Here is a 23,874-nt window from a genome sequence, read left to right as displayed (position 1 = left end):
AGAATAAGGCAAACCACGCTCGCCCACTGACAATAAGGGAGGCCACGCTTGCCCACAAAGAAACAGGGAAACTATTTTGCCAATAGAGAATCCAAAAAGATTGCACCACGATTGCCCATAGGGAATGCATGATTGCCTATAGAGAAAGCATGATTGCCATTAGAGACTCAGGCAAAACACCCTTGCCAATGCAAAATGAGGGAACCCACTCTTGCCAACTGAGAATAAGACAAACTACTCTTGCACACTGACAATAAGGGAGGCCACGTTTGCCCATACACAAACAGGGAAACTTGCCAAGAGAGAATCCATAAATGAAGGACGACGATTGCCCATAGGGAATGCATGATTGCCCATAAAGCATGATTGCCAGTAGAGACTCAGGCAAAACACCCTTGCCAATACACAATAAGGAAATACGCTCTTGCCAACTGAGAGTAAGGCAAACCCCCCTTGCCCACTGACAATAAGAGAGGCCACGCTTGCCCATACACAAACAGGGAAACTACGCTTGCCAAGAGACAATCCGAAAACTAAGCACCACGATTGCCCATAGGGAATGCATGATTGCCCATAGAGAAAGCATGATTGCCAATAGACTCAGGCAAAATACCCTTGCCAATGCAAAATGAGGGAACCCATGCTTGCCAACCGAGAATAAGGCAAACCATGCTTGCCCACTGACAATAAGGGAGGCCACGCTTGCCCATAGACAAGCAGGGAATCTACGCTTGCCGAGAGAGAATCTGAAAACTAAGCACAACAATTGCCCATAGGGAATGCATGATTGCCAATAGAGACTCAGGCAAAACACCCTTGGGAAAGGGAAACTTTTCTCCCTATAATTTGAAGCCACTGACTGTAACAGTCAACCTAGTGAGGCAAAAGTGTCTCTGGTTTATTTTCTGTGCCTGCTGAAAGTGTTCAAACAAAGCGAGACATTTTGGTGAATTCGTCACAAAGGGGATCATGTCAGATAACTCACTCAGGAAATTTCTATGCATTTCTATACCGTAATGTCTATACCGTATCAGCATCGTCACATTTTCTGACACATCGTGTACCGCCAAGTTCACAACATGTGCAAAGCAATGAACATACAGCGGCCTTGGCTCCTCAGCCTTTACAAGAGCCTATACACTAGAATCAGGAGCCCCGTGGCGCAGAGCGGTCAGCTGCAGTACTGCAGTCCAAAGCTCTGCTCACGGCCTGAGTTCGATCCCGACGGAAGTCGGTTTCAGGCAGCCGGCTCAAGGTGGACTCGGCCTTCCCTCCTTCCGAGGTCGGTCAAATGAGGACCCAGCTCGCTGGGGGTAAAGGGGAGATGACTGGGGGAGGCGCTGGCAAACCACCCCCCTGCAAACAAATCGGCCTAGGAGGCGTCGGGATGGGACCTCACCCATGACCCATCCGGACTCTGCGCCCCTTCATCCCACCCTGAGAACCTGGATCACTCGCAAGGCCTCCTCAATGCAGGGAAGGGGCTGCAGCGCCCCCCCCCCATGAAAACCGGAAGGAGAAAAGAGGAGCTCCAAACGAAGCAGCCCCCCACACACACATTTCCCCCTCTCCCCCCCACCCTCCGTGACTCACCCGGAAGGAGCCGCTGCCCTCGTCAGAACCGCAAAGGCCGCTTCCCCAAACGGAGGAGGAACGGGCCTCTCTAGGGTTTTCGACTCACTGGCCTTACTCTCTCGGGGGCGGAGGCGCTGCCCTCGTCAGAACCGCAAAGGCCGCTTCCCAAACGGAGGAGGAGGAAGGGGCCTCTCTAGGGTTTTCGACTCACTGGCCTTACTCACTTTGGGCGGAGGCGCTGCCCGCGTCAGAACCGCAAAGGCCGCTTCCCCAAACGGAGGAGGAGGAAGGGGCCTCTCTAGGGTTTTCGACTCACTGGCCTTACTCTCTGGGGGGCGGAGCCGCTGCCCGCGTCAGAACCGCAAAGGCCGCTTCCCCAAACGGAGGAGGAGGAAGGGGCCTCTCTAGGGTTTTCGACTCACTGGCCTTACTCTCTGGGGGGCGGAGCCGCTGCCCGCGTCAGAACCGCAAAGGCCGCTTCCCCAAACGGAGGAGGAGGAAGGGGCCTCTCTAGGGTTTTCGACTCACTGGCCTTACTCTCTGGGGGGCGGAGCCGCTGCCCGCGTCAGAACCGCAAAGGCCGCTTCCCCAAACGGAGGAGGAGGAAGGGGCCTCTCTAGGGTTTTCGACTCACTGGCCTTACTCTCTGGGGGGCGGAGCCGCTGCCCGCGTCAGAACCGCAAAGGCCGCTTCCCCAAACGGAGGAGGAGGAAGGGGCCTCTCTAGGGTTTTCGACTCACTGGCCTTACTCTCTGGGGGGCGGAGCCGCTGCCCGCGTCAGAACCGCAAAGGCCGCTTCCCCAAACGGAGGAGGAGGAAGGGGCCTCTCTAGGGTTTTCGACTCACTGGCCTTACTCTCTGGGGGGCGGAGCCGCTGCCCGCGTCAGAACCGCAAAGGCCGCTTCCCCAAACGGAGGAGGAGGAAGGGGCCTCTCTAGGGTTTTCGACTCACTGGCCTTACTCTCTGGGGGGCGGAGCCGCTGCCCGCGTCAGAACCGCAAAGGCCGCTTCCCCAAACGGAGGAGGAGGAACGGGCCTCTCTAGGGTTTTCGACTCACTGGCCTTACTCACCCCCCCCCGCGGTCCTCTCTGCAACTGGCTTGGGGAGGGGAGACCCACGAAAGAGAAAGACAGAGAAGGAATTGCTTGGAGGAGACCAAAGGCATTTGGGGGGGGGGGATGAAGGGGCAGACAGCGTGGTGTGGGGGTCATGAGCGGTGGGGTCTGGTTGGAGTCCCCCGCTCCTCCACGTGAGCGGCGGAGGCTCATCGGGCGGGCTGGGTTTGTTCCCCCCCCCCGCTCCTGCCCACGAAGCCAGCTGGGTGACCTTGGGCCAGTCGCAGCTCTCTCAGCTCCACTCACCTCGCGGGCTGTCTGTTGTGGGGGAGGGGAGGGGAAAGGCGGTTGAAAGCGTGGCACATTAAAAAAAAGCAACTCCTCTCTCCTCCTCGGACTCCCCTCCTCGGCCTTGATTTACCTCTCGCAAGGGGAGAGGTTGCCCCTTCTCTCTTCCCCTCCCCCAAAGCCTCTCCCCAAGAAGGATCCAGCCCACCTGTTCCCCGGCACAGATTCACTGGGCTTCTTGGAGCCCCCAAGGAGGAGGGGGGCTGGTAGTGGAGGCCCCTTTCTGCTTTGGGACTTTTATTTTCTCCTCCATTTTATCCCCACAACAACCCTGTGAGGTAGGTTAAGCTGAGGGTGTGACCGGCCCAAGGTCACCCAGCGAGCATTCCATGGCCTGGGTGGGGATTCGAACCTGGGGCCTTCACATACTAGTCCATCATTCTTAACCAGGACATCACACTGACTTACACGGATCTACACTGGATCAGGCGTAAGGTTCCTTGTCTGCTATGGTCCCAGTCCACACCAGGCCTCCACGTGCCTGGAAATGAAACGTGGGACACGGAACTAAGAAAAGGCTTCTTTAGACAAAATCCAGGGGCGGCAGACCCAGAAGCAGTGAACCCTAAGAGAGGAGAATGACTCTCCAGAATTCACTTTCCATTCTCCATAAGAAAGGCCCATCAAGTCCCGCAGTCTGCTCCCACAGTGGCCAACCAGGTGCCTCTAGGAAGCCACAAACAAGACGACTGCAGCAGCACCATCCTGCCCGTGTTCCACCACACCCAAAATAACAGGCATGCTCCTCTGATACTAGAGAGAACAGGTATGCAGCATGACAAGCATCCATTCCAACTAATAACCATGAACATGTCCACTCCCCTCTTAAAGCCCTCCAAGTTGGCAGCCATCACCACATCCTGGGGCAGGGAGTTCCACAATTTAACTCTGCGTTGTGTGAAAAAATACTTCCAATGGACAGGGGGAGATAAAGCATCAATCCTTTTTCTCACAAAAAGAAGTCCTGTCCTTTTATTTCCTGGCCTGCTGGGAAATGCAAAGGGTTCTCCAGTTCCAGAATCTTCTGGATCCCACGAATGCTCTGCATTCTTGCAAGAAGCGTCAGTTGTCTGATAGGCCAGCAGCCATTTGCAATGCAGGAGAGTCTGCCCAGAGCCATTTGAAATCAGAGCCTCTGCAAACTGGTTTTTCAGCCACTTCTTCCGCAACCCTTTCGGCTGGCCTCTGAGCATCAACAGAATACAAAATTATACCCGTGGAGCTGAGGGAGTCATTTCACCATAAGAACAACTGCTGCCCTTCAGCCAGTCAGTCCAGCTTTGGTCATCTGAACTTTGAATTGACAAAAAACTCCTTCCTCACTTTTACCTTTTTATTGACAAAAAACTCCCTCTTTTAAATTGTGGAACTCCCTGCCCCAGGATGTGGTGATGGCTGCCAGCTTGGAGGGCTTTAAGAGGGGAGTGGACATATTTATGGAGGAGAGGGGTATTCATGGCTATTAGTTAGAATGGATACTAGTTATGCTGCATACCTATTCTCTCTAGTATCAGAGGAGCATGCCTATTATTTTGGGTGCGGTGGAACACAGGCAGGATGGTGCTGCTGCACTCGTCTTCTTTGTGGCTTCCTAGAGGCACCCGGTTGGCCACTGTGTGAACGCCCCTTATTTCCAAATATGTTACATGCCAGGTGTCGTTTATCTCCCCCAGCGGCCAGATTCCTTCCCTCGAAACAGCCACTCTGGAGAGAACCTGCCGGGGGGGTGTCTGACTCCAACCCCTTTCCCCCCCATCCAGCCCCCCTCTTTCCCCCTGCCTTTCCTCGACTGCTCACCCACTGCCAGGCATCACAACACCTCCCGCACATGCCCCCCCCCGATGACCTGTCACGGTCTCTGACATAAATATGGTATTTTGTGAACATGTGCAGAATTAATTTCACATGTAAAGCTTGAATATAACATGCAAACTGACCACAAGCTGCAAAGGTTTGTATAGTGAAAAGCCTGTGTAATGCAAATGTCCTTAGAACAGACTGACTGAATTCTCTCAAGGTCAGCTCTATCAAGAGCTAACTAATTATGTTACCCTGGTCTTGTCCTTGAAGGGGAAGAGCAGAGCACCTTTCCTTATCTATCAGTAAGATGTAACTAAAATCACCTTTTCTGACTCAGCGGTCAGCTGAATCTCACAAGCAGAACAGTTTTACCCTTCTCAAGGTCTAACTGAAGATATCTTAATGTGCATGATCATGTATGTATCATGATCATGAAAATCAGAAATAAGTGTTTATACTTTAAGCAAAGTGGACTGAAAGGAAGCCCATATATGGACATAAGGAGCTGAGCAGCTGCTACTAAGCCATTACTGCACTGCTCATGATATCTGATAGAGGGAATAAAAGGTATACCTCTTGATGAATAAGAGGGAATAAAAGATTTCTCTTTACTTTTAATGAGTCTAGAAACAGTATAAATACAGCCACAGTACAGCCAATACTTCAGAGTGTTATTACTGGCAGACTACAGCTGTCTGATGTAACATTTCTCCATCTCAGAGGCCTGAGGTTTAAAACATTGAGACTCTGATCCTTGCGTGGACAGCAGTTCTCTGAGGTATCTTGAAATATCAAGATCTGGATATTTCAACATATCTTACTTACAGTCTTCTTGTGAGACTGCTCTATTCCTAGAAGAGGATAGAGACCCTTAGAATTCCTATTCTTTGAATGGGAATCTAAGTGCAGTGATCTTTCCATATATTGGAACACAGAGAGTCCATTGGATTTATGGATTCTTACAAACTAAACCTATTTGGCTTACCAATGCTAAAGAGCATCCTGAACACAGGGCTAATAGCTAGACCTCTGAGATAGTGTCAGAAAGTCCTCTACTTAACAGAGGGACTTCTGAACCTCATCAGAGCAAGAGACCAGAGATGTTCCTGAAGGGAAAGGAGACTCTCTGTACTCTGTGAGACATGCACAATGCTGATACATTGTACAGCGCATACACAGATTGGCACAGCCAAAGAGACTTTAAACAGCTTTAAGCTAACACATAGTATTTATATATTCAGCATTGCCCAATACTACACATCTCAGGCTGCTCTCAGGTTGGGGTGGAGAAAAGCGGTGGGTCCGCCCCCGGAGCGCCTGCGAAAAAAGCAGGAAAGGGATGCCAAAGAGAGGAGGGGTGGAAAGGGGCAGTGGGGCAGGGCTGGCGGGCCCTGGACTGGAGCCGGGCTGTGTGCCACGTGCGTATTGGCAATGAGTGTGCCGGGCGTGGAGAGGCTGGGAGCCCAGCGCGCTTTTGGCCACGCTGAGGCCTCGGGCGATGCCGTCAACTAGCGGGAGGAGAAAGGGCTGAACTCCGGCATGGGGGCTTCCCGCTGCTCGCCCGCCTGCTCCTGCCCCTGCCTTCCCGGAGAGGGCCCCGCTGGGGGCCGCTGCGGCATAACGGGAAGAGGAGGCACGATGCAGCTGAGGCATCCTGGGGCGATGGTGCACATGCCCTCTCTGGCACACGTGCCATAGGTTCGCCACCACTACGACTCTAGGGCATAACCCTTTTCTATTCTATACCATACTATATCACCTACTTTATAGAAAGGTAAAGAGAGAGGAGGGAGACCAAATTAAGCTCCCCTGTGTTCCAACAAGGGCCACCAAAGTGACCTCCCAGGTGCTGCTAAGCATTCCTTCAGCTTCACAGAGAGAAAGGGGGGAAGAAACCACAAAAAAATTCCCCTAAATACGAAATTCAAACATTCCCTCTCACACAACACAGTACTAATGCCCTGGGATTCATCAAGCAAGGAACCACACTGAGTCCCCCCCCCCCCCGCCCATGCATTTTCCACTATAAATCTATCATCCCAAATAGAAATTAGCTTCCAGAAAGGAATAATACAGCATTTTGTGGTATGGGTATACCAGAGCAGATCTCAGTAGGGGTACCCAAAAATAAAATTATAAAAAAGGTGAAGTGATTATAATTTTAATTTTATTAGATACAAAACTGAATAAAAAGCAGCAAAATTGAAAAAGAATCTACAGTCAGCACCTTAGAGTTGATTCCCTAAGAAAGAACACATGCACACACATATACAAAACTAAGAATGAAGAAAAGAAAGGGGAAATAGGTAAGGATAAATAGGAGAGAGGCATCTGGAAAGCTGTAGGTGGTGACCTTTGCCCTCTCGGGGAGGCAGGACTAATTCTAATATCCTGTCTTCCTGGGCGGGAATGTCGTGGGTCAGTGCGTTTCAGTGCCTATACTCTTAGAATGGACCCCTTCCTGAGAAGAAGTATGTTATCTTATGCAGTTAGACATCTAACAAGCAGGACTCAGTGCTTCTTACCGAATTAAGCTTTCTCTTGAAGCGCTCCAATAAATTATGAAAAGGATGTAAATGTATGTAGTTTATTTTACATAATGTAGTATATATGCATGTAGATGGTTACAAAGTCTTTAAATGTTACACAAGTTCAGACATTATGAGTCTCAAACATGTTCATGTTGCAAGCAATCAAACAATCTAAACCCCTATGAGTTTCAAACCTTAAAACAGTAATATTTCATTCATAAAATATAAGTTACAGAAATCTTGTAAAAATGGTCAGTTCAGTACATAAAATCTGATTTAGTTAAAAGTATCTTAATTCAAAATATCTAGAATATCATAATAAGAAGGCATACTTTACCCAATTATGTCAGTTGTGAACCTCCCCAGTACAACAGGACTAGAGAGATCTGCAAAGTTCCCAATCCATGTTAAGGATGAATAGACCTTTTAGGTCTTCTATGTGTTATTTTAGTCTTTAAGTATCCTTGGTGTATGCGAAGGTTAGAAAAATCTCTGATTCCATGAGTTCATGTAAGAGCTGAGGTTATGAGCCTTTGAAGCATATTTTCAGTCCATGCCAGGACTAAGTTCATGAAACCCCTTTAATCTGTAGGAGAGCAACCTTTGCTGTATGGATTCCGTATTGACATCATATAAGGACTTCCTCTTCCTGGTCACCATATAAGGAGATCCTCTTCCTGGTCTCTTGCTGATCAGAATCTCTTGCTGTTTAACAGCCGGTTTATGTCTTCATTTTACACCTTAAGCAGTTCTGCTTAATCAGGCAGTTTGCTCAGCTAGTTTGGATTCCAGGAATCCAAGATCACCGAGTGCTCATCAGATCTTTTGCCTGTATTCCAAAAAGGGTCACAGGGTCAGACATGCCTAGGCTTGCCAAGTTTCTACCATAAGGCTTGTAACAGAGGAAAATCCTACACACAGCCTGGCATTTCAAGGACAACATCATTTCTGTTGCTACTACAAACAACTTGTATATATTTCAAGACTAAATGATTTAGGGCTAACATTCTTCGCTGAGGAGTGAAAGTCTGCAAAATACAGTGCTTCTATTGGCATAATTGTCTCATAAATGCCAGAGCCCATGACAGGAAACCACCCCTAACTCTCAGGTTGCACTCTTGCCAAGCTGACAGAGGACAGGAACTTACACATTAACAATAACCATAATGACAAAAAAAGGTCATAACAGGAAAACAGAAAAAACAACAAGCTAGTATCTGCAAATGGTGTCTGATTTTTCTTGAATAATTGTACCCTATGCCCCTTGTTAACCTGCACTATATTACTAATTTTTTTTTTGGTTTGTGTATGTCTTGAATGTTTCCAGTTCTGACACTCTTCTTGCTGAGGTCACTGCTACAAGGAAGACCACTTTCATTCATAGTAACCTAAGAGGGACCTCCCTTAGAGGCTCAAAAGGAGGTCTTGTTAAGGCTGAAAGGACTACATTTAATCTCCACATAGGGAATCTATGGATAACCGGAGGATTTGTCTGCAAGATTCCCTTGATGAATGATTGTATGTGAGGATGCTGAGTGGTGGTTACACCATCGATTGATGGGATCACTGCGGCAATGGCCATGACCTGTCTGCATAGAGTGGACGCCCTAAGGTCTTGTTTTACTCCAGGGGCGGGGAACGTCAGGCCCGGGGGGCGTATAAGGCTCGCGAAATCATTTGGTCTGGCCCTCCATGGGTCCTGGCTTATCTCTAGCTCAGAAGGATGCTGCCCTGCCTGAATCTTTTGGGCCCAGCTGGGGATGGCAGAGCTCAAAAGCAAGTCACTCTATGTGGCAGACAATTCGAGCCATCTCCGGTCGTGCCTCTTTGCTAAATGTTTGACCAAATATAGCAGGCTAATTTTTAAGCTGATAATTTTGTATGGCCCGCAAATGATGTCATAAATATCCAAATGGCTCAGAAGAAAAAAGGTTCCCCACCCGTTTTACTCTTGTCATGTAAAAATTTGAGGAGTTTATTGGTCCTTGGTGACAATGGGCTCACCTTCTTCCTCCTGCACCATCGTACGAAGGCTTTCCAGGATGAGTTATATATGCACCTGGTCAATGGACGTCTGGCCTCAATGATGGTGTCAACCACCTCTGGTTTGTAACCTAGGTTTAGTAGCCTTCCCCTGTCAAGCGCCAGGTGGTCAGATGATTCCAGCCTGGGGAGGGGTGGACTATTGGTCCTTGGAGAAGCAGGTCCCCCTGATCCGGAAGGGTCCATGGCGCCTGTATTGATAACCTCTTCAATGGAAGCAGGTGGTTCGAACTGAAGGCAAACAGATAGACTTCTGGGAGTCCGAATCTTGATGTGATGCTCTCGAAGACTTCCCTGTTCAGGGACCATTCCCCTTCGTCCAGAGTCTGGCGACTGAGCCAATCTGCTTGTAGGTTTAAGTTGCCCTTGATGTGTTCCGACTTCAATGACAGTAGGTTGGATTCCGCCCGCATGAGAATGATCTTTGATTCCTTGTGAAGAGCCGAGGATCTCAACCTCCCGTTTGTTCAAATGTATCTTTGCTGCCACATTGTCCTCACTAAGACGTGTTGGAGGTAGAGTTATGACAATTTCAGGAGAGCCAGATGGATGGCTCTTAGCTCAAGTACATTTATGTGCAGCCTCTTCTCCTGGGGAGACCATGAGCCCTGAGTTGTTTCCTTCCCCAGGGTGGCGCCCCAAACTTCCAGGCTCGCATCAGTGACTAATTGAAGCGTTTCTTCTTGAAGGAAGGTCTGACCCCTGTTCAGACTGGTGTCCTTGGACCACCAATTGAGACTTCGCCTGAATTCTGTTGTGAGATGAACTAGCCTGTTCCTTTTCTGTATTATGTCGTTCTGGACGTGCCGGAGGAGCCACTGCAGTGGGTGAGAACGGAAACATGCCCACGGAATGACTCCGATGCACGCAATCATCAGGCCCATAAGTCTTGCTAGGGTCATCAGAAGTGCGGTGTTGCATTAAGCCGTTGCCCTGGCCAGGGATGCTATCTTCCTGACCTTCTCCAGTGGAAGAATGAGGAGGTTCTTCTTGGTGTTAATGATCACCCCCAGATGAGTGATGCTCTGGGAGGGAACCAGGTGCTCTTTGCTCTGCTTACAAGATAGCCATGTGTTTGTATCCCCTCCTGTCTCAATGCAGCGACCAAGGTAACTAAGAACTTCGAAAAAACTCGAGGGGTGGAAGCCAATCCAAATGGGAGGGCTTTTAATTGCAGGTGTCTTTCCATATAGCAGAAGCACAGGAAACACAGATTATCTGGATGTATGGGCACATGCAGATATGTGTCGGTGAGATCTACTGCAGTCATGAAAGTACCTGGGTTTAACGATCCCAAGATGGACCGGAGCGTTTCCATCCTGAAGTGCTTGGCTTTGACATGTTTGTTGATACGCTTCAGGTCCAATATCGCTCTCCAATCGCCATTTTTCTTTGGTACTGTAAAAAATATCCAATATACGCCTGTGTGATGTTCTTTGCATGGAATCGTCTCTATGACTCGCACCCCCCCCCCATTTCTGGGCATGGATTATGAGGAACGTTACCCTGTGTCGATCTATCCTGCCCAGTCAAGATCCTCTGTTGAGGAGGGGTGTTAGGACGTTCACCGTCTGTTGAAGCGGTCTGGGCAAAAGCCGCAGTCACTTTTACCGCCGGGGCCTCTTTTGTGCCTTTTTTCTCTGTGCGCAATCGTTTGGGCTCACTTGGCCCGGCCTCCGGCTCATTCTCCTCTGCGAGTCCGCAGCCACGACTGTTAAGAGGACTGCCCCTGAGGATAAGCTGAGGTGATTAGCTGGCTGCCAGAATCCTCCTCAGATGGGAAGCTGTCCTTCCTAGTAGCCCTACTGGCCATCATTTTAGTAGCCTCCTTGTTCCCCCACGGGACTTAAAAGACTGACAAAAAACAAAGGAGGACGGCAAGGAACAAAGACTCTGACAGTCACACACACATGGGACAAGGGAAAAACAGCTAGCAACTAACAACTGACAAGTAACAAGAAATAGAATCCTAAATAGTACAAACTAGCGCTGAGCGACTAAGCAACCATGCTCTCCTAGTCGAGGCAGGACAGAAAACTGAGAGTTACCGCCCAGGAAGACAGGAAATTAGAATTAGTCCTGCCTCCCCGAGAGGGCAAAGGTTGCCACCCACAGCTTTCCAGATGCCCAGCCCTCAGAGTGAGAATGGACTTTCCCATAATCATCATTGGTTCAATAAATAAAATTTGAATTTGATTGCACGTTTTGAAGTAACTGCCCTCAAACTTCAGCAGGAAGAGTCAGAAATGACGACTGATATTCGAAGATAGGGAGGATTTCAAAGCACCTGGTGTGCCTAAGTCGATCGGGTGTTACAGCTGCTCAGAGGTGATTGTCCATTAACTGTAAACGGTCTCGCATTGCTTTGATGAAATTTTCTTTAAGCAGAGATATTTTTGTACACAGGCTATGGAGCTGGGGGGTATATAAAAGCCCTAGTGACATCCTGCCTCTGTGTTGGAAATGGGCTCTGGATTTGGCAGGCAGATGAGCTCTCTGAAACCAATCCGAAAGATCTCCCCATTGTACTTTAGGCTTCCAAGGGGGCCCCCTTCAAAAAACTGAAAGAAGTTGGGGGATCAATTGGAGGAGGGGACAGGGGCCTTACACTGTGCATTCAAAAAGGTTTTTCCATTGTGTGGGTTCTTCAATAACCTTGACGACGGCCACTGTGTCTGAATCTTTTTCCAAACTCTGAGCATTCAAAGGGTTTTTAGCCTGTGTGGATTCTTTGGCTGGAGAGCCAGCATGGTGTAGTGGTTAAGAACGGTGGTTTGGAGCAGTGGAGTCTGATCTGGAGAACCGGGTTTGATTCCCCACTCCTCCACATGAGCGGCTGAGGCTAATCTGGTGAACTGGATTTGTTTCCCCACCCCTACACACGAAGCAAGCTGGGTGACCTTGGGCAAGTCATTCTCTCTCAGCCCCACCTACATCACAGGGTAACTGTTGTGGGGAGGGGAAGGGAAGATGATTATTAGTCGGTTTGAGTCTCCCTTAAGTGGCAGAGAAAGTTGGCAGATAAAAACCAACTCTTCTTCTTTAAGATTGCCATTGCGACTGAATCTCTGAGCATTTCCACACACTGAGCATTCAAAGGGTTTCTCCCGTGTGGGTTCTTTGATGCTCTTTAAAATTGCCGCTGTCACTAAATCTCTCTCAATACTCTGAGCACTCAAAAGGTTTTTCCCATGTGGAATCTCTGATGCTGTTGAAGAATGCCACTGGGACTAAATTTCTTTCCATGCTATGAGCATTCAAAAGGTTTCTCCCCTGTGTGTGTTCTTTGATAGTTTTGAAGATTGCAACTGTGACTGAATCTCTTTCCACACTCTGAGCATTCAAATGGTTTCTCCAGTGTGCGTTCTTTGATGCTTTTGAAGAGTGAAACTGCGACTAAATTTCTTTCCACACTCTGAGCATTCAAAAGGTTTCTCCTTTGTGTGGGTTCTTTGATGCTGTTGAAGAGTGTGACTGCAACTAAATCTCTTTCCACAGTCTGAGCATTCAAAAGGTTTCTCTCCTGTGTGGGTTCTTTGATGTATTTGAAGATGGCTACGCTGACTGAATCTCTTTCCACACACTGAGCATTCAAAAAGTTTCTCCCCTGTGTGCGTTCTTTGATGTCTTTGAAGATTGCTACATTGACTGAATCTCTTTCCACACTCTGAGCATTCAAATGGTTTCTCCCCTGTGTGCGTTCTTTGATGGCTTTGAAGACTGCCACTATGACTGAATCTCTTTCCAAACTCTGAGCATTCAAAAGGTTTCTCCCCTGTGTGCGTTCTTTGATGCTGCTGAAGATCACCACTGCGACTAAATTTCTTTCCACACTCTGAGCATTCAAAAGGTTTCTCCTTTGTGTGGGTTCTTTGATGCTGTTGAAGAGTGTAACTGCAACTAAATCTCTTTCCACAGTCTGAGCATTCAAAAGGTTTCTCTCCTGTGTGTGTTCTTTGATGTATTTGAAGATGGCTACGCTGACTGAATCTCTTTCCACACTCTGAGCATTCAAATGGTTTCTCCCCTGTGTGCGTTCTTTGATGGCTTTGAAGACTGCCACTATGACTGAATCTCTTTCCACACACTGAGCATTCAATAGGTTTCTCCCTTGTGTGGGTTCTTAAATGCTTTTGAAGATCATCACAGCAACTAAATCTCTTTCCACACTCTGAGCATTCAAAAGGTTGGTCTTTGGTGTGGGTTCTTAGATGTTGTTGAAGATGGCCGTTCTGACTGAATCTCTTTCCACACTCTGAGCATTCAAAAGGTTTCTACCCTGTGTGGGTTCTTATATGTTGTTGAAGATTACAATTCTGACTGAATATCTGTCCACAATCTGAGCATTCAAAAGGTTTCTCCCCCTTGTGTATTCTTTGATGCTGTTGAAGAGTGAAACTGCGACTGAATCTCTTTCCACACTCTGAGCATTCAAAAGGTTTCTCCCCTGTGTGGGTTCTTAAATGCTTTTGAAGATCACCACAGCAACTAAATCTATTTCCACACTCTGAGCATTCAAAAGGTTTCTCCCCTGTGTGCGTTCTTTGATGCTGCTGAAGATTGCCACTGCAACTGAATCTCTTTCCACACTCTGAGCATTCAAAAGGTTTCTCTCCTGTGTGGGTTCTTTGATGTATTTGAAGATGGGTACGCTGACTGAATCTCTTTCCACACTCTGAGCATTCAAAAGGTTTCTCCCCTGTGTGCGTTCTTTGATGCTGCTGAAGATCACCACTGCGACTAAATTTCTTTCCACACTCTGAGCATTCAAAAGGTTTCTCCTTTGTGTGGGTTCTTTGATGCTGTTGAAGAGTGTGACTGCAACTAAATCTCTTTCCACAGTCTGAGCATTCAAAAGGTTTCTCTCCTGTGTGGGTTCTTTGATGTATTTGAAGATGGCTACGCTGACTGAATCTCTTTCCACACTCTGAGCATTCAAATGGTTTCTCCCCTGTGTGCGTTCTTTGATGACTTTGAAGACTGCCACTATAACTGAATCTCTTTCCACACTCTGAGCATTCAAATGGTTTCTCCCCTGTGTGCGTTCTTTGATGAATTTTAAGATGGCTACGATGACTGAATCTCTTTCCACACACTGAGCATTCAATAGGTTTCTCCCTTGTGTGGGTTCTTAAATGCTTTTGAAGATCACCACAGCAACTAAATCTCTTTCCACACTCTGAGCATTCAAAAGGTTGGTCTTTGGTGTGGGTTCTTAGATGTTGTTGAAGATGGCCGTTCTGACTGAATCTCTTTCCACACTCTGAGCATTCAAAAGGTTTCTCCCCTGTGTGGGTTCTTATATGTTGTTGAAGATTACAATTCTGACTGAATATCTGTCCACAATCTGAGCATTCAAAAGGTTTCTCCCCCTTGTGTATTCTTTGATGCTGTTGAAGAGTGAAACTGCGACTGAATCTCTTTCCACACTCTGAGCATTCAAAAAGTTTCTCCCCTGTGTGCGTTCTTTGATGTCTTTGAAGATTGCTACATTGACTGAATCTCTTTCCACACTCTGAGCATTCAAAAGGTTTCTCCCCTGTGTGGGTTCTTTGATGCTGTTGAAGAGTGAACCTGCAACTTAATCTCTTTCCACACTCTGAGCATTCAAAAGGTTTCTCCCCTGTGTGGGTTCTTAAATGCTTTTGAAGATCACCACAGCAACTAAATCTATTTCCACACTCTGAGCATTCAAAAGGTTTCTCCCCTGTGTGCGTTCTTTGATGCTGCTGAAGATTGCCACTGCAACTGAATCTCTTTCCACACTCTGAGCATTCAAAAGGTTTCTCTCCTGTGTGGGTTCTTTGATGTATTTGAAGATGGATACGCTGACTGAATCTCTTTCCACACTCTGAGCATTCAAAAGGTTTCTCCCCTGTGTGGGTTCTTTGATGCTTCTGAAGATTGCCACTGCAACTGAATCTCTTTCCACACTCTGAGCATTCAAAAGGTTTCTCTCCTGTGTGGGTTCTTTGATGTATTTGAAGATGGCTACGCTGACTGAATTTGTTTCCACCCTCTGAGTACTGAAAACGTTTCTTCCCTGTGTGTCGTTTTTTGTGCACAAGGAGCTTTGATCTGTATCTGAAGTTCTTTCCACACAAAGAGCATTTATGTTCCCCCATTATTCTATGCTTCGGGAAAAGTGCATTTCCTTTTCTTCCACAAGAGAACATCCTTCCACTTTCTGAGCAGATAAATGGCTTCTCTCCTGAATGAATTATTTCATGTTCAAGAAGGTCTGATATCTGTGAAAAGCTCTTGCCACAGTCTGTGTAGCTATAAGGTTTCGCTCCTTTATGTGTTCTTTGATGCCTAAGGAGTTCTGCTCTATTAAGGAAGCTCTTGCCACACTCCAAGCATTGACGGGTCTCCTTTCCACTGTGCATTTGCAAATGGATATCATATTGGATTTGATTTGAGAAGTTCATTTCACACTCCAAGCACTTATATGCTTCCTCCACCATGTGGCTTTGGTCACAGAAATCCCGTCTTTTGTCAGAAATGGGTTTATCTTTCCTCTCAACTATGTGACTTCCTTTCTGCCTCTTAGGTCTGCCTTGATTCCTGAAGTTTCTTTTCAAATCACTCTTCACTTCATCTGTTAAGAGTTGATGCAGTTCCTCATCACCTACCTTCCCCTGATCACCCCCTGCTGGAATGAAAAGAGAGATCCCGTTAGCACCAACACAAAGAGGTCTGATCATCCACAAACAAAACATTTCAGTGGCTTTTCCCTGCTCTATATTGAAGGGTATATTACTATGCCTTTTAAAGCGACATGAAAGCCTGCTGCATCAGAAAGGCTTGGTTTGCAGTCTAACGATTTACACAGCTCCTCTTAGATGTGAAGTAATGGCTGATTTCCGACTGAAGGTAATTTCACTTTCCATGCAATCATATGATTTCTCTCCTGAAGGAATTTTTCTCTTAGAAAGAATACTCAGGTTTCTAGAATCACAGAATCATAGAAGGAACCACCAGGGTCATCTAGTCCAACCCCTGCACAATGCAGGAAATTCATAACTACCTCCCCCCCACACACACACCCCGTGACCAGAACCTGGCCAAGATGCCTTCCCTCTCATCATCTGCCTAAGGTCACAGAATCAGCATTGGTGACAGATGGCCATCTAACCTCTTCTTAAAAACCTCCAGGGAAGGAGAGTCTACAACTTCCCAAGGAAATCTGTTCCACTGAGGAACCGCTCTGTTAGAAAATTCTTCCTAATGTCTAGACGGAAACTCTTTTGATTTAATTTCAACCCGTTGCTTCTGGTCCGACCTTCTTGGGCAATAGAAAACAACTCGGCACCCTCCTCTATATGACAGTCCTTCAAGTACTTGAAGATGGTTATCATATCCCCTCTCAGTCTTCTCCTCTTCAGGCTAAACATACCCAGCTCCTTCAACCTTTCCTCATAGGACTTGGCCGCCAGATACCCTCACCATCTTAGTTGCCCTCCTCTGGACGCGTTCCAGCTTGTCTACATCTTTTTTTAAATTGCGATGCCAAAAACTGAACGCAGTACTCTAGGTGAGATCTAACCAGAGCAGAGTAAAGCGACAGCATCACTTTACGTGATCTGGACACCATACTTCTGTTGATACAGCCCAAGACTGCATTTGTCTTTTTAGCTACTGCATCACGCTGCTGACTCATGTTCAGTTTTTGGTCTACTAAGACACCAAGATCCATTTCACACACACTACTGCTCAGACAAGTGTCCCTAATCCTATAATTATGCATTTGATTTTTCCTACCTAAATGCAGAACTTTACATTTGTCTTTGTTGAAGTGCATTTTATTAGTTTTAGCTCAGTTCTCCAGCCTGTCAAGATCACCTTGTATCCTGGCTCTGTCTTCTACCAAATTTGCTACCCCTCCCAATTTAGTATCATCTGCAAATTTAATAAGCATCCCCTCTATTCCTTCATCCAAATCATTTATAAAGATGTTCAACAACACAGGGCCTAGGACAGATCCCTGAGGAACTCCACTAGTCACTTCTCTCCAAAGTGGATGAGGAACCATGAACTAGCACTCTTTGGGTGCGATCTGTCAAACAGTTACAGATCCACTTAAGTATCCTTGGAAGCAATTCATCTGGCCCTGAGGATTTCATTTCATTTAAAGAAACCAGGAGTTTGTGCACAACCCAATGCCAATCCTTGGATGCAAATCGCTTCCTTCATTGTGGGTTCTGTTTAAGCCATGTTGAGCACCACTTCTTTTGCAAGAAAAGACTGCGGAAAAGTAGGAACTGAGGAGTTCCGCCCTCTCTTCATCTCCTGTTATAATTTCACTTTCTGGTCCACGCAGTGGGCTTATCTTGTCCTTATTATTACTCTTACTCTGTACATAGGAAAAAAACCTTTTTTTGGTTGTGTTTAGCATCACTTGATAGCATAAGCGTATACTGAGCTTTAGCTTTCCTAACACTCTCCCTACAAGCAGTAGTGATTTGTTTATATTCCTCTTTGGTTATAAGGCCCTCCTTCCACTTCCTAAATTAGTCTTTTTTCTCAAATCTTTAAAAAGCTGATTATGGAGCCATCCTGGCCTCTTTAGGCTCCTCTCATTTTTCCTTCTCATAGGAATGGTTTGTGATTGCGCCTTCAGGATTTCATTTTTAAGGAACTCCCACCTTTCTTGAACTCCCTTCTCCTTAAGTATTTCTGACCATGGGATCCTACCCAGCGTAAGTTTAAGTTTGTTAAACATTGCTTTCCCAAAGTCCAACCTATATGTCTGAGTACGTACAGTTTTTCCTTTCCCCAATATCGTAAATTCCAATATTACATGGTCACTGCTACCCAGGGTGCCTACTACTTTAACCTCATCAACCAATTCTTCCCTGTTGGTGAGAATCAAGTCTAAGACAGCAGATCCTCTTGTTTCCCTGTCCACTTTCTGGAATAGGAAGTTGTCAGCAAAACAAGTCAGGGGTTTATTGGATCTTGCATTTTTAGCAGAGTTGGACTTCCAGCAGATATCCGGGTAATTAAAATCTCCCATGACCACCACATCCTGTCTCTTTGAGAACTTTGTTAGTTGGTCCAGGAGTTTTTCTACTAAAAGATTTTTCCAAAAACCACACTTTCATTTTCCCTGGAGCAGTTTCTACAATGATTCTTGTTTTGGTTGATCTTTCTTCTTGGACTGTGATTACATGGAAGCCTCCTTCTTTGGATGGAATGGACTTATCGCTCCTGTTATGTTTGTGTGGTTTCCCTCCTGCCTTTGTAGTTAATCTCCATCTTCGACATTTTCTTTAAAGTCTTCATTCTGGGTTTTTTCCCAAACAGAACCCCTGAAATCCCCCTACCATCTCCTCTATATGTGCTGCTGGAATAAAGAAAGACGTCCAGTAAGCACCTATGCAAGAAGTCAAGCAACCCATCAGGCACTGCTCATTAATGGGTCTGCATTTCCTTTATCAGACTTTCTTTCCCCCACAACAGAGCAGCTGGTCACACCTTATCACCAGCCAGGCCCCCCAGGTGAGCAGCTTTTATATTCTTCTTATCCCTCTCCATGTGTACTTACATGCCCTTACAGTGGCAAAAAATCATTCCCCCACAGTTCACATTGGAATTGTCATGCATCTCTTTTGAGTATCTGCTATTGATCTGTGCCTGTGACTAAATAGAAGAGACATAGAAGAGGCTTTTATACCCCGCTTTTCTCTACCCTAAACTCAAAGCAACTTACAAATCACATTCCTTTCCCCTCTCCACAACAGACACCTTGTGAGGTGGTGGGACTGAGAGAGTTCTGAGTGAATGTGACTGTCCCACGTTCACCTAGCTGGCCTCATGTGGAGGAGTGGAGAATTGAACTCTTTTCCCAGACTAGAGTCTGCTGGGTGTGGTGGGGGGGAGAGAAAGAGAGAGAGAAAGGGAATGGAAGAATGGAAACCGGGTCAAGATTAAAGCCCACAATCCCAACCAGTATAACGGGGAAGGCTGCATTCCACAAACAGTCAGAGGGGATGACAGAAATCCCATTTGGGGGACAAGTGCATTGCAAACGTTGGAAACTGACAAATTAGGATGGGACCCCTTCCAGAGTCTTCCTGAGGGCCTCTCAGTCCCTCATTGGCCTCTGCCAGGACACCCTCTATGGCTTGGGAGATGGCCACATCAAGGCCGCTTTTGCCCCTGGGCCAGCCAGGCCGCTTGGGGCATTCTACCCGGGCAGGCTGAATATCAGTGCCACCCCACCACCTTGAGGCTCCCAAAAGGGATCAAATAACAGGGCAGGCTTCAACATATTGGAGTTCACGATTTTGATTCACACATAAGCCCAATGGCACAATCCTAATGTCAGCAATTTGGACCTTTGGCAACTTACCAAGAGAGGCCATGCTCTCATAGTTCTCCATCATGACTTCCCTATAGAGAGCTTTTTGATCTGGATCCAGCAGGGCCCACTCTGCCTCAGTGAAATGTATGGTCACCTCCTCAAAGGAAACTGGAGACTGAAAGAAAAAACAGATTCCCTTGTCAGAGATCATGGCAAGCAGAGATGGCACTTTGGAAGGTGACGTTCTGGGAGGGTAGCTTGCAATGTGTAAAAAGAGTGGTGTTCATAGCCTCCTGCCTGGGCCCCTTAAAAACAACTGCAGGAGAAAAGCCCCCTTGAGAAAGGAGGGGGGACCTGGGTTGTCCCCTGCTCATCTTGCTTACCTGGACTGGAGGTGCAACAGCTGTTTCCACACCTTCGCAAACAAAATGGATCAACACTGTCTCTTCAATGCCTGCGAGGGAGAGAAAAGTGGAAGAAAGGGTATTAGCCTCAACTTCCTCTTTTGTTTGATAGTTTGACTCGTGCTTCATGCACCCCTGTTCCCAGGGCTGTGACACTTTGCCGTATGTACGCTAAAAAAAATTGTAACATTTTGTAGTGAGTTGTTGTGAGTTCCAGGCTGGGAGTGCAGCTGGAGTCAAGGACAAGTAGCTTTGCTTATTGTTATGACGGTCTGCACCCTGGCCGATAGCTGTAATCTCTCATGGGAACCAGAGTCAGCCTAGTTTCTAACGGCGCCTTTCTGATGTATAACGGCGCCCTTCCGATGTATATGTGTTCAACCTTCCCGCCTTTTCCCAACTTGAGTCCTCGCCCCTCTTTCCTGTAAGTTGCTGCTTTCCACCTTATGCTTTCCAAATAAATGGCTTCTTAGACGACTCTGTTTGGATGTTCTCTTGTTTGGGATTTGACAGGTGGACCCAGACCTTACATTAGGACTCAAGTCTTATTTTTTTATTTTGCTTTATTATTTTAGTTTTTTGTATTTTACTGTCAGGAACGTGATTGTTTCCTCGTTCCTAAGGTGCATGGCAACAGCACCTGAATCCACGGATTCCTCGTTGGGAGAGGACAAACGAAGGGAAGGTCCACCAACGACCTCCACCGCTCGAGAGATCCTCCAACAGCTCCTGCAAGGGGAGGCTGAGGATCAGTTCCGAAGTCTCCAGAGGGAAGTCGACCGACGCCAACATGAGGAACGAAGGAAGGCTACCAGGTCTTACCTACTAAACCAGTTCCACCGCTTGACCACCAGTGCTGCTAGGGGAGTGCTGGGGGAACATACCCTGCTTGCCCAAGAGGGAACTTCCTGACACAGTGGGTCGCGAGCACCGCAGCTCTCAAGGATTTATTGGACTGCCCTTTCTTATGAGACACTATGGCTGAAGGCTCCGGAGGCAACCGCTTTCAGTTCGAGGCGAGTAATGCCGCCACCAAGATTGTGTTACGCATCATGGAGCTACCCCTGTCAGCATCGGAAGCCCAGTTTACGAACTGCTACTATCTGATTTTGGCTCCGCTGCCGCAAGCGTGGCTTGGCAAATAATGCCATTACTAACCAACCTGGAGGAGGTGAAACTATTTTTAACTCCCCTGTTTGTGCAACTTTTCCAAGACACCGCTGATGCCCAGGCGGCGAAATCAGGAGCGGCTGTCACTAGAGCCAAGGCCCGGTTGGCGGATTCGGTTGCAGCCCAGGTGCTCGAGACCGTCCCAACCACAGTGACCGCCCTGGGAGCGCGGCCCAAGGATGTTGGGCCAGGCTCAGGACCTGGAACTGGAGAGGAGGACTTCTCGTTTTCGCTCTCTCCCGACCGGTCTTTTATGGCTCTCCCTAGACACTTAGCTGGTCGTCAACGAGCTACCGTTCACTATGCCCTGACCCAGGATATCTGTGCCTATTCCGGGGAGGGGGATTCTGAAGGAGAGGATGCTGGAGACTGGAACGCACCTTTCAATCTCTCTCAGGGGCAGCACAGTAGGGACACGGCTGAGGATTGGAATACCCAATTCGGAGTTTCCCAAAACTGGAGCAGAAGCGGACCGGCAGATGAAGTTTCTCGTTTGCGCCTCCAAAACCGAGAACTACAGCACCAGATGGCCCAAATGCAAAAGCGAATGGATGCGCTATGCCGGGAATGGAGGCAAGGAGAACAACCGGTAAGAGTGCCGCCGCTGCACCAACCCGGTGTCCCTCCATAAGGCCCGCCACAGGTGCTTCCGCAGGCTCCCCCACAAGCGCCTCCGCAGGCGGCGGCGCAAATCCCGCCGGGGTGGCTGGGGGTTTTCCCTCCGCATTGGCAGTACCCACCGCCCCGTCCTCATGCATTCTTAAAAGACTTACGAGTGACTTTTGATGGCGCTGCAGAAGCATTACCCTATTTTTTACATCAAGTTGACAGCTTCATGAGAGAGCAGAGGCAGTGGTTCCCCACTGAGGATAGCCAGGTGCGGTATGTATCCTCACTATTACAGGGGGAGGCGGCAGATTGGATGATCCAGCAATTTGATTCACGGGCCAGATCCATACAGACTTTAAATGATTTAATGTGGGCCCTGAGACGACGGTTTGAGGATCCCTTCAGAAGTGACAAGGCTAAGGTGGCCATCCTTCAATTGCGCCAAGGCACCAAGTCGGTCCGGGGATACGCAGGTGAATTCCAACGCCTAGCCAGCAGAATTACTGACTGGAGTGAAGCTACTCGAGTGCAATACTTCCGTGAAGGCCTGCACCCAGAAGTCCTATACTGGGCTTACATGCAACATGATCCACCTACCCTCGAGGAATGGGTCCTACTAGCGGAGGAAGTGGAAAGCCGCCGGCAATCCCTCGCTCTCTCCAGGCGCCAAGCAAAAGAGACAGGTCCACGGGCAGACCGTGCTGCCCCTCCGCCTCGGACAGCTCCTGTTTCGGACAGAACCAAACGTTTCCAAACAGGAGCATGCCTCACATGTGGGAAGATGGGGCATTTCGCTGCTGATTGCCCTACTCGTGCAGCTCACCCCAAACCGAGTCAGCAAGCCGAGACCCGTCCCCGGGGTGGCGGGCAGAACAGTCGTGTGAGCACTACTCCAGGGGGGCGCAAACCGCCCGTCGCCCTCCACAATTCTGACGATTTTGCTAGTCATGGGTCACCAGCACCCTTCCTCACCCCATCGGGGGCTCGGATTACAAATGAGGCCCCACTGGGGGCCCAGATTACAATCGCCACTAGCCCAGCCGACGTGGATACATCAGAGGAAGAAGATGGAACTTGGGGATCCATAGCTGCCCTGAACCTCGTTCCCGCCCAAGAACCGGAGAAAAATGAGCAAGGTCTGCAGTGAATGGAGCGCCACTGCAGACCAAGGTGACTGCACCCCCCACAGCTCCACTAATGGTGAAAGAAGTATAAGACACAATGTTTCTTGATGTACTCTTACAACATTTTAAGGGGGGTCCCCAAGTAGCAGTTAAAGCTCTAGTGGATTCTGGATGTGCACGTACCCTAATCAGTGAGGACATGTTTAAAACCCTAAACGTAAAAGCTAAAGTTTTACCACAACCCCTACGATTCGCCCAGATGGATGGGAGTGACTTCAAGGGGGGCCCGGTTGACAGGCGAACGGGCATAATTGCCATGGGAGTTGGAGACCATTGGGAACAGATCCGATTCACTATAGTGCCCGGCATTCATTTTCCAGTAGTCCTGGGAGTGAATTGGCTTCGGGGGCATAGTCCCATTATTAACTGGGCAGCCCAAACCCTTGAATTCGCCCTACCGCAATGCGAACGGCACCGGAAGGAGGTAGCCGTCCTAAACTCTGCCCTAGCGGTAGAGGATGCTGATCCACAGTTACCTCCCGAATATCAGGACTTTGCAGATGTTTTCGATGTCAAAGAGTGTGATTTACTACCCCCCACCACTCCACAAACTGTGCTATTGAAGTGGAGGGGGGGGACAATTGACTAAGAGCAAGATTTATCCCATGAATCCCAAAGAAAAGACAGTGTTGAAAGACTTTATTGACAAGAACCTGGCACGGGGCTTTATCCGCCCCTCCACAGCCCCCCACTCCTCACCTGCCTTCTTTGTGCATAAGAAGACAGGTGACTTAAGTCTATGTATAGACTTTCGCAAACGCAACGCAGTCACCCAGACTAATGCCTACCCCATTCCCTTCATTCCAGATCTCCTAAGCCAGTTGCAGGAAGGATGCATCTTCACC

The 23,874-nt window shown here is 47.9% G+C and overlaps 1 pseudogene; it reads right to left on the bottom strand.

The window, feature by feature from the left end:
* Positions 1-3,403: 3,403 nt before the first annotated feature.
* Positions 3,404-23,874, bottom strand: part of LOC130481141 (zinc finger protein 14-like) — a 28,254-nt pseudogene continuing 7,783 nt past the window's right edge.

The sequence above is a fragment of the Euleptes europaea genome, chromosome 1, assembly GCF_029931775.1.
Source record: "Euleptes europaea isolate rEulEur1 chromosome 1, rEulEur1.hap1, whole genome shotgun sequence".
NCBI lineage: Eukaryota > Metazoa > Chordata > Lepidosauria > Squamata > Sphaerodactylidae > Euleptes > Euleptes europaea.
This window is presented reverse-complemented; position numbering and strand designations above follow the sequence as displayed.